The sequence below is a fragment of the Schistocerca serialis genome, chromosome 5, assembly GCF_023864345.2.
Source record: "Schistocerca serialis cubense isolate TAMUIC-IGC-003099 chromosome 5, iqSchSeri2.2, whole genome shotgun sequence".
Lineage (NCBI taxonomy): Eukaryota > Metazoa > Arthropoda > Insecta > Orthoptera > Acrididae > Schistocerca > Schistocerca serialis.
Genome location: NC_064642.1, coordinates 704,186,256 through 704,197,833, shown reverse-complemented (window position 1 = coordinate 704,197,833; position 11,578 = coordinate 704,186,256). Strand labels below are relative to the sequence as shown.

Below are 11,578 nucleotides of genomic sequence, written 5' to 3'. Positions count from 1 at the left end.
GCAAGATCTCCGGATCTGTCCCCCATTGAGCATGTTTGGGACTGGATGAAGCGTCATCTCACGCGGTCTGCACGTCCAGCACAAACGCTGGTCCAACTGAGGCGCCAGGTGGAAATGGCATGGCAAGCCGTTCCACAGGACTACATCCAGCATCTCTACGATCGTCTCCATGGGAGAATAGCAGGCTGCATTGCTGCGAAAGGTGGATATACACTGTACTAGTGCCGACATTGTGCATGCTCTGTTGCCTGTGTCTATGTGCCTGTGGTTCTGTCAGTGTGATCATGTGATGTATCTGACCCCAGAAATGTGTCAATAAAGTTTCCCCTTCCTGGGACAATGAATTCACGGTGTTCTTATTTCAATTTCCAGGAGTGTATTACTACGAACTGTGTCCTCTCTGATAGGAAATCTCAAATCCTGTCACATAACTGAGACGATATTCCATAAGCACGCAATTTCACTACGAGCCGCTTGTGTCGTAAAGTGTCAAAAACCTACCGAAAATCCATAAATACGGAATCGATCTGAAATCCCTTATCAATAGCACTCAACACTTCATGTGAATAAAGAGCTAGTTGTGTTTCACTAGAACGATGTTTTCTAAACCCATGTTGATTGTGTGTCAATAGATCGTTTTCTTAGAGGTAATTCATAATATTCGAACACAATATATGTTCTAAAATCCTGCTGCATATCGACGTAAACGATATGGGCCTGTAATTTAGTGGATTGCTCCTACTTCCTTTCTTGAATATTGGTGTGACCTGTGCAACTTTCCAGTCTTTGGGTATGGATCTTTCGACGAGCGAATGGTTGTATATGATTGTTAAGTATGGAGCTAATGCATCAGCATACTCCGAAAGGAATCTAATTGGTATACAGTCTGGACCAGAAAAGCACTCCGTCTTCAGGCCACGAGTGGCCTACCGGGACCATCCGACCGCCGTGTCATCCTCAGTTGAGGATGCGAATAGGAGGGGCGTGGGGTCAGCACACCGCTCTCCCGGTCGTTATGATGGTATTCTTGATCGAAGCCGCTACTATTCGGTCGAGTAGCTCCTCAATTGGCATCACGAGGCTGAGTGCACCCCGAAAAATGGCAACAGCGCATGGTGGCTGGATGGTCACCCATCCTAGTGCCGGCCACGCCCAACAGCGCTTAACTTCGGTGATCTCGCGGGAACCGGTGTATCCACTGCGGCAGGGCCGTTGCCCAGTCTGGACCAGTAGACTTGCTTTTATTAACGGGCAGAAATAACAAAATTTAGAAATTATTTTTATTTGCTTATTTGATAGTAAATATAATTGAGATTATTATCCCAAATTTTTTCCTTGAATTTCGAACTACAAATGGCATAAAAAATTAAAACCCTAAGCAGTGTAATGCGCCAAGCCCGCTTTTCAATGTACCAAATGGAGGAAAAATTTTATTGCAGAATTTGGCCTGTGAACCTAGAAAATATAGCTTTAGAAATTTGTGGTTTTTTGTATACATAACAGCAGTGTTGTAAAGAAGGCTGTGGAGACATTTTCTGGTTCAATCAGTGTGGCATAGAAGGCTGTAGAGTGTTGTAAACAAGTTTTGTGCTGTTCAGTGGAATTCGAGTGACACTTGATTTATTGTGCCATTCTTTGAATTTGTTGATCCCTTTTTACAATGCCTAGGCCAGGTAAAGTATTTAAAAATATAGTAAATCCCATATATCCAATATAAAGCGAAAAACTGACATTGAGGTTAGGGTCGGGCCTGCAGATGCAAACATTAGCTTGTTTCCAAGTGCATCTAAAATAAATCTGGGGACAGGGATTGTGTCAGAAGAAACAAATCATGACAGAAATACAGGTTTCAGAATTGTGATCTGGAAATCGTGGCAGAAGCACTTAGAAAAGCCTGCAAGTGCTCAGTTTGTGGAGGAAATGTGGATTTGGTTGATGATGGAAACAGAGAAGGTTTGGTTTGCACATTGCACATTTTGTGTCAAAACTGTGATGCTGACAGACCATTCAAGACATCAAAGGTCAGTAATAGAATCTATGAAGCCAATATGAGATTTGCTTATGGACTAAGAAAAAATGGTTCAAATGGCTCTGAGCACTATGGGACTTAACATCTGAGGTCATCAGTCCCCTAGAACTTAGAACTACTTAAACCTAACTAACCTACGGACATCACACACATCCATGTCCGAGGCAGGATTCGAACCTGCGACCGTAGCGGTCGCGCGGTTCCAAACTGAAGCGCCTAGAACCGCTAGGCCGCAGCGGCCGGCATGGACTAAGATGTATAGGGATTGGAAGAGACGGTGGAAACCTTTTATGTGGTATTACGAACATGCCTGGTCCTCCACTAAAATTTTCTGCAATGAATACTACTCTCCTCAATGCAGTTGCAGAAGTAAGTGAAGAGAGCACGAAAATGAAAGTCCTGGGGGCAATTCAAGAAAATTGTGAAGCAACTAATAGCAACGACATAGCAGTTTCCTGTGACAGTTTCTGGATGAAGAGGGGATATACTTCACTGCATGGAGTTTCAACAATCATTACTGTCGACACTGGAAAAGTATTAGACTTAGAGGTGATGTCTAAATATTGTTCTGCATGTTCCTTGCACAAGAAATATATTGATGCAGGTAAAGAAACAGAATGGCAAGAAGCCCATAAAGCTTTTTGTAGCAGAAATTATGCAGGCTCCAGTCGTGGGGTGGAAGCTGCAGGTATGAAATTCATTTTCCATACATCTTTGCAAAAGTATGGAGTAAGCTTTGCAAAAGTATGGAGTAAGATACATACAGTATTTAGGAGATGGAGCCTCTAGTGCTTTCAAGAATGTAGTTGAAAGTCAGCCTATGGAAGTGATTGCACTATTGAGAAACTGGAGTGCTTAGGCCATATTCAGAAGAGGATGGGTGGACAACTCCGAAGACTTGTTGCAGACAATAAAGGCAAGCTACTAGAGGATGGGAAGCCACTGGGAGGTAAAAACAGACTAACAAAGAAGGGAACTGACAGCCTACAAGTCTATTATGGTGCTGCAATTAGAAGTAACCTCACAAGCTTGGACAGTATGAGGGAAGAAGTATGGGCCATTTCGTTTCATTACTTGTTGCAGACACCACACCTCAACATGGCCTCTGTTCTAATGAATGGTGCAAATTTTTGAAAAGTAAGGAAAGTGGGGAAGCTTATACCCATAAAAATAACCGTCCTTATGAGGTTTCAATGGCCATTAAACCAACATTTAGAGCACTGGCTTCACCAGAACTGCTAGAAAAATGTCTGCATGGGAAAACACAGAACCCAAATGAAAGCTTCAATGCTCTTATTTGGAAAAGATGTCCAAAGACTGTGTTTATTTCCAATTTGGCGGTGAAGATTTCTGCTTTGGAAGCTGCAGCAGTGTTTAATGATGTGAATGTGTCAGACTTCACATCCTCAGCAAGTTAGGCTTTACACCTGGAGTCTTCACTGAGCAGGTACTGCAGATCATCGATAAGCAAAGAATCGCGAAGGCAGAGACTTCAGTCCAGAACATACAAAAAATTACTGGGAAAAGGAGGAGAGAAGCTAAAAGAGCTGTAGAGGATGATGAGGAAGAAATGGAATATGGATATGGGCAGTTTCAGCTAAGGTATGACAGTTTTTTTTTTTTTTTTGCATTTCATCCAAACTTTAGAATGATTTTTCTGCACCTTACGGTTTTCTACTTTCAGGAACACATATATCAGAAACTACTGGAAGGATTGCAATGAAATTTGGCACACCTATTCTTTTACTTTGAAGCAATATTTAAGCGGAACAAAATTTTAATCGAGATATTATACACAGTTATGTGGTTGATAATATATTGCAAAGTTTGCTTGTAAAAAATGTTCGAATCCAAAAAATCACAGAAAATAATAGCATTAATATACCAAAAACTTACTGCACTTAATTGTACACCTGTTAGTGTAGATTATTTTAGCATTAAAAAAATTTGCCAATTTTGCCTCGAAATTATGAAAAAGTGTACCTTAAAATAATAATGCAATAAAAAATTCAAAATTATCTCACTGCATTGGATTGTTATTAAAAAGTCTGATTTTTTAAAAAATCATATTAGATTTCTATACATAAGTATGCAAAATTTCAATGAAATTGAACAAAAAATGGCAAAGATATGGATTTACAAAAATATCAGTGCAAGACTGCCACCGTCTCCCCTTAAGTGATTTAAGTTTCTTCACTACTCCGAGGATATTTACTTCTACGTTAATCATGTTGGCAGCTGTTCTCGATTCGAAATTTGGAATATTTACTTCGTCTTCTTTTGTGAAGGCATTTCGGAAGGCTGTGTTTAGTAACTCTGCTATGGTAGCACTGTCTTCGACAGTGTCTCCATTGCTATCGTGCAGAGAAGGCATTGATTGTTTCCTGCCGCTAATATCTTCACATACGACCAGAATCTCTTTTGAATTTTCTGCCAGGTTTCGAGACAAAGTTTCATTATGGAAACTGTTATAGGCATCTCGCATTGAAGTCCGCAATGTAGACAAAGTATACCTGCAGGTTAACTTCCATGATAACTTTAGATGTTGCTTTATTCAGATGAATCCAGAATGGTTTCTCAATCGTTAATCTGAAGGAGTGCCTTTCTTGGTAATGAGTGTCCCACAGCGAAGTGCAAAATCAGTACAGCAGTGGAAAGTTGCTTTCAGGAAATAGTTTAATCTACGAGGTGCATTCAAGTTCTAAGGCCTCCGATTTTTTTTTCTAATTAACTACTCACCCGAAATCGATGAAACTGGCGTTACTTCTCGACGTAATCGCCCTGCAGACGTACACATTTTTCACAACGCTGACGCCATGATTCCATGGCAGCGGCGAAGGCTTCTTTAGGAGTCTGTTTTGACCACTGGAAAATCGCTGAGGCAATAGCAGCACGGCTGGTGAATGTGCGGCCACGGAGAGTGTCTTTCATTGTTGGAAAAAGCCAAAAGTCACTAGGATCCAGGTCAGGTGAGTAGGGAGCTTGAGGAATCATTTCAAAGTTGTTATTACGAAGAAACTGTTGCGTAACGTTAGCTCGATGTGCGAGTGCGTTGTCTTGGTGAAACAGCACACGCGCAGCCCTTCCCGGACGTTTTTGTTGCAGTGCAGGAAGGAATTTGTTCTTCAAAACATTTTCTTAGGATGCACCTGTTACCGTAGTGCCCTTTGGAACGCAATGAGTAAGGATTACGCACTCGCTGTCCCAGAACATGGACACCATCATTTTTTCAGCACTGGCGGTTGCCCGAAATTTGTTTGGTGGCGGTGAATCTGTGTGCTTCCATTGAGCTGACTGGCGCTTTGTTTCTGGATTGAAAAATTGCATCCACTTCTCATCCATTGTCACAGCCGACGAAAAGAAAGTCCCATTCATGCTGTCGTTGCGTCAACATTGCTTGGCAACATGCCACATGGGCAGCCATGTGGTCGTCCGTCGCATTCGTGACACCCATCTGGATGACACTTTTCGCATTTTCAGGTCGTCATGCAGGATTGTGTGCACAGAACCCACAGAAATGCCAACTCTGGAGGAGATCTGTTCAACAGTCATTCGGCGATCCCCCAAAACAATTCTCTCCACTTTCTCGATCATGTCGTCAGTGTTGTGGACTGGCAAGACAGCCAATCCACAGTGACGGGTAGCCGAAAGGCACGCCTTTAAGCTCACGCAGGCTGGCGTGAGGTCTGGAACAGGACACGGATATGAACTAGCAAAAACAGGACGTAGCTGTGGAATACTTAACTTTAATCCATAATTGGTGAACATCGGTCTGATGGTACATGCATCACAAGATAAATAGCAAATGATAATGGCGCCTTGCTAGGTCGTAGCAAATGACGTAGCTGAAGGCTATGCTAACTATCGTCTCGGCAAATGAGAGCATAATTTGTCAGTGAACCATCGCTAGAAAAGTCTGCTGTACAACTGGGGCGAGTGCTAGAACGTCTCTCTAGACCTGCCATGTGGCGGCGCTCGGTCTGCAATCACTGACAGTGGCGTCACGCGGGTCCGACGTATACTACCGGACCGCGGCCGATTTAAAGGCTACCACTTAGTAAGTGTGGTGTCTGGCGGTGACGCCACAGTCCGACCGGCTTGTGCGAGCACGAGGTTGTTTCGGTTTGTTGTCACACGATGTTCTGCCTTCATTAAACTGTCGCACCCACGAACGCACTTTCGACACATCCATAACTCCATCACCACATGTCTCCTTCAACTGTCGATGAATTTCAATTGGTTTCACACCACGCAAATTCAGAAAACGAATGATTGCACGCTGTTCAAGTAAGGAAAACGTCGCCATTTTAAGTATTTAAAACAGTTGTCATTCTCGCCGCTGGCCGTAAAATTCCATCTTCTGTACGGTGCTGCCATCTCTGGGACGTATTGAGAGTGAACGCGGCCTCATTTTAAAACAATTCCCATGTTTCTATCGCTTTCCAGTCCGGAGAAAAAAAATCGGAGGCCTTAGAAGTTTAATGCACCTCGTATTTTCTAACAGAAATTTTTGGTTTAAAGATCACAATTACCTTGTTTACCAAAATGTACAGAGAGGTTCAAATGATTCAAATGGCTCTAAACACTATGGGACTTAACTTCTGTCATCAGTCCCCTACAACTTAGAACTACTTAAACCTAACTAACCTAAGGACATCAGACACACCCATGCCCGACGCACGATTTGCAACTGCGACCGTAGCGGTCGCGCGGTTCCAGACTGTAGCGCCTAGAACAGCTCGACCACCCCGGCCGGCTACACAGAGGTGACAACAGTCATAGGATAGCGATATGGACATATACGGATGTAGGTATTATCGCATATACAAGGCATAAAAGGGCAGTGCATTGGAGGAGCTGTCATTTCAACTCACGTGGCTCATGTGAAAAGATTTCAGACGTGATTACGGCCGCACTACGGGAATTAACATACTTTGAACGCAGAATGGTAGACTGAGCTAGATTTATGGAACATTTCATTTCGGAAATCGTTGGGGAATTCGATATTTTGACATCGACAGTGTCAAGAGTGTACCGAGAATACCAAATTTCAGACACACTATTGATACACAGTCAACATAGATTTAGAAAATGTGGTGTCACCGCCAGACACCACACTTGCTAGGTGGTAGCCTTTAAATCGCCCGCGGTCCGTTAGTATACGTCGGACCCACGTGTCGCCACTGTCAGCGATTGCAGACCGAGCGCCGCCACACGGCAGGTCTAGAGAGATTTCCTAGCACTCGCCCCAGTTGTACAGCCGACTTTCACTGACAAAATACGTTCTCATTTGCCGAGACGGTAGTTTAGCATATCCTTCAGCTACGTCATTTGCTACGACCTAGCAAGGCGCCATTATCAGTTGCTATTGATATTGTAAATAATGTACAGACAAGAGCTACGTTCAACATTGATGGATTAAAGTTAAGTATTCCACCAAGTACCACCTTTTTTCTGAAGTCTGAATTCCTTGTCCTGTTCCAGACCTCACGCCAGCCTGCGTGAGCTTAAACGCGTGCCTTTCGGCTTCCTCCAAACTCCGTGCATTGGCTCCTGCCAATCCACAACAGAAAACATCGTTCCTCGGAAACGCAAGTAGCTCTTTATTCGCATGAAGTGTTCAGTGCTATTGACAAGGGGTTTCAGATCGATTCCGTTTTTCTGGATTTCCGGAAGGCTTTTGACACGGTACCACTCAAGCGCCTTGTAGTGAAATGGCTCTGAGCACTATGGGACTTAACTTCTGAGGTCATCAGTCCCCTAGAACTTAGAACTACTTAAACCTAACTAACCTAAGGACATCACACACATCCATGCCCGAGGTAGGATTCGAACCTGCGACCATAGCGGTCGCGCGGTTCCAGACTGTAGCGCCTAGAACCGCTCGGCCACAACGGCCGACCCTTGTAGTGCAATTGCGTGCTTATGGAATATCGTCTCAGTTATGTGACTGGATTTGGTGATATCCTGTCAGAGAGGACACAGTTCGTAGTAATTGACAGAAAGTCATGGGGTAAAACAGAAGTGATTTCTGGCGTTCCACAAGGTAGTGTTATAGGCCCTTTGGTGTTCCTTATCTATATAAACGATTTGGGACACAATCTGAGCAACTGTCTTCGGTCATTTGCAGATGAAGATGTCGTTTATCGACTAATAAAGTTATCAGAAGATCAAAACGAACTGCAGACCGATTTAGAAAAAATATCTGAACGGTGCGAAAAGTGGAAGTTGACCCTAAATAACGAAAAGTGTGAGGTCATCCACACGAGTGCTAAAAGGAATTCGTTAAACTTCGGTTACACGATAAATCAGTCAAATCCAAAGACCGCAAATTCAACTAAATACCGAGGTATTGCAATTACGAACAACTTAAATTGGAAGGAACACATAGTAAATGTTGTGGGGAAGGCTAACCAAAGACTGCGCTTTATTGGCATGAGACTTAGAAAATGTAACAGACCTACTACGGGGACTGCCTACACTACGCTTGTCCGTCCTCTTTTAGAATACTGCTGCGCGGTGTGGGTTCCTTACCAGATAGGACTGACAGAGTACATCGAAGAAGTTGATAGAAAGTCAGCACGTTTTGTATTATGGCGAAATATGCGAGAGAGTGTCACAGAAATGATACAGGTTTTCGGCTGGCCATCATTAAAAGAAAGGCGTTTTTCGTGCTATGGAATCTTCTCACGAAATTCCAATTACCAACTGTCTCCACCGAATGTGAAAATATTTTGTTGACACCGATCCTACATAGGGAGGAACGATCACCACGATAAAATAACAGAAATCAGCGCTCGTACGGAAAGATATAGGTGTTCATTCTTTCCGCGCGGTATACGAGATTGGAATAATACAGAATTGTGAAGATGATTCGATGAACCCTCTGACAGGCACTTAAATGTGATTTGCAGAGTATCCATGTAGATGTCGATGTAGAATAAAAATACTAAGAAAGTATGTACTGCAACACCATACTTAGACAAATGAACTCTTGCTCATCGATGTAGATGTAGACATTATCTCTCACCACGGACAACGCAGTGTTCCACGGCCTTTACTTAATGACGGAGAACAACAGCGTTTGCAGATGGTTGTCTGTGTTAACAGAGAAACAACACTGCGCGAAATAACGGCAGAAATCAGTGTGGGACGTACGACGAACGTATCCGTTAGGACAGTGTGGCGAAATTTGGCGTTAATGGGCTTTGGCGACTGGCGCGAGTGGCTTTGCTGCCTTTGCTAACGACGGCATCGCCTGCAGCGCATCTCCAGGGCTCGTGACCATATCGGTTGTACCCTGGACGGCGGAAAAACCGTGGCCTGGTCAGATAAGTCACAACCTCAGTTGGTAAGAGTTGACAATATGGTCCGAATTTGGCGCAGACCCCAAGAACCTATAGATCCATGTTGTTTACAAGGCACTGTGCAAGCTGTTGATGGCTCCATAAAATGGGTATTACACGAGGATCCGCCGCGAAAGGTACTGGTCTAGCACGACAGCCACGTAGCGGTAGAACAGGTGAAACTACGAAAATTAGCAGCTTATTATTGTTTACTTCTTGGTGGCTATTAGCTCATTTCAGATATTCGTGTTGGGGATTTTCCGCGTTTTTTTTCAGTAACTAGGTTTTCATAAATTCAGAAAAAAAACTTTTTTTTGCCAGTAGACGTTCTTTTACACTAGCTGTTTGTGAAAGCATTATTTCTATTGATTACTTCGTATTCTAGAAATGAAATGGAGCAAAGAAACATTAAGCGTCAAAATTCAAGTATACAGTGAGGAAAGGTGTATGTGCGACTCGCTGTCTCATAATACGATACGTCGGCAATCGTTTCTTTCTGAGTGCGCCGGACGGAGTGGCCGTGCGGTTCTAGGCGCTGCAGTCTGGAGCCGAGCGACCGCTACGGTCGCAGGTTCAAAATGGCTCTGAGCACTATGCGACTTAACTTCTGAGGTCATCAGTCGCCTAGAACTTAGAACTAATTAAACCTAACTAACCTAAGGACATCACACACATCCATGCCCGAGGCAGGATTCGAACCTGCGACCGTAGCGGACGCTCGGTTCCAGACTGTAGCGCCTAGAACCGCACGGCCACTGTGGCCGGCGTCGCAGGTTCGAATCCTGCCTCGGGCATGGATGTGTGTGATGTCCTTAGGTTGTTGTTGATGTTGTTGTCTTCAGTCCTGAGACTGGTTTGATGCAGCTCTCCATGCTACTCTATCCTGTGCAAGCTTCTTCATCTCCCAGTACCTACTGCAACCTACATCCTTCTGAATATGCTTAGTGTATTCATCTCTTGGTCTACCTCTACGATTTTTACCCTCCTCGCTGCCCTCCAATGCTAAATTTGTGATCCCTTGATGCCTCAGAACTTGTCCTACCAACCGGTCCCTTCTTCTTTTCAAGTTGTGTCACAAACTCCTCTTCTCCCCAATTCTATTCAATACCTCCTCATTAGTTATCTGATCTACGCATCTAATCTTCAGCATTCTTCTGTAGCACCACATTTCGAAAGCTTCTATTCTCTTCTTGTCCAAACTATTTATCGTCCATGTTTCACTTCCATACATGGCTACACTCCATACAAATACTTTCAGAAACGACTTTCTGACACTTAAATCTATACTCGATGTTAACAAATTTCTCTTCTTCAGAAACGCTTTCCTTGCCATTGCCAGTCTACATTTTATATGCTCTCTACTTCGACCATCATCAGTTATTTTGCTCCCCAAATAGCAAAACTCCTTAGGTTAGTTAGGTTTAATTAGTTCTAGGTTCTAGGCGACTGATGAACTCAGAAGTTAAGTCGCATAGTGCTCAGAGCCATTTGAACCATTTATCTGAGTAATATGCATAAAACTCTACTCGGTGATTTTCGATTTGTATCGTAATGCCTTACCTTACAAAAGTTCATGTTTGTTTCGATTGCATCTCTTGTTTATTTCAGCATTTCAGAAAAGATTAACTGGCAGTGATAGGCGGCAAAGTCCTTTCAAAATCGCCCAGTGCGGCAGACGAGGACTGAAAAACTCTGAATAGCACTTATATACCGTATATTCAAAACTTGTAAAAATAACACAGGCAGACCTGTAAGTATTGGTCCTTTCAAGTGCAGGAAATTGCAGTACATACATCCACAAGAAGTTTTAAAATGGTGGGCTGTGCTATTCTATGGCTAAAAGCCAGACTCTTAAAAGATTCCCCATTCGCCAGGAAACGTAATGTTACAACCAGCCTGCAACATAACAGGGCGTTTACCGGTATTTTATCAGTGATGTACGCTGGTACGATCGTAAAACGATTTAATTCCTACTTTCGAGAAGGTGAGATAGACTCCCTCATGAATGCGTCACACTTTCTGATTCCATCTTCTATCATAGACAGCATATTCTCGAAACAGGCCATGTCCATCCTAACGAAGTTCCGAAAGTGTTGCGGATCTTCGGGCCTCAGTTCTTTCATTAACAGTGAATATATTTCCCCTGCCTTCGTCCCTTCTTTTCAGCCAGGATCGCACCCAACAACGTCTGACTTTTCGTTTT

General features: G+C 43.4%; 1 pseudogene; it reads right to left on the bottom strand.

Moving 5' to 3' along the window:
• Positions 1-1,100: 1,100 nt before the first annotated feature.
• LOC126482472 (5S ribosomal RNA) lies at positions 1,101-1,217 on the bottom strand (annotated as a pseudogene).
• Positions 1,218-11,578: the final 10,361 nt, after the last annotated feature.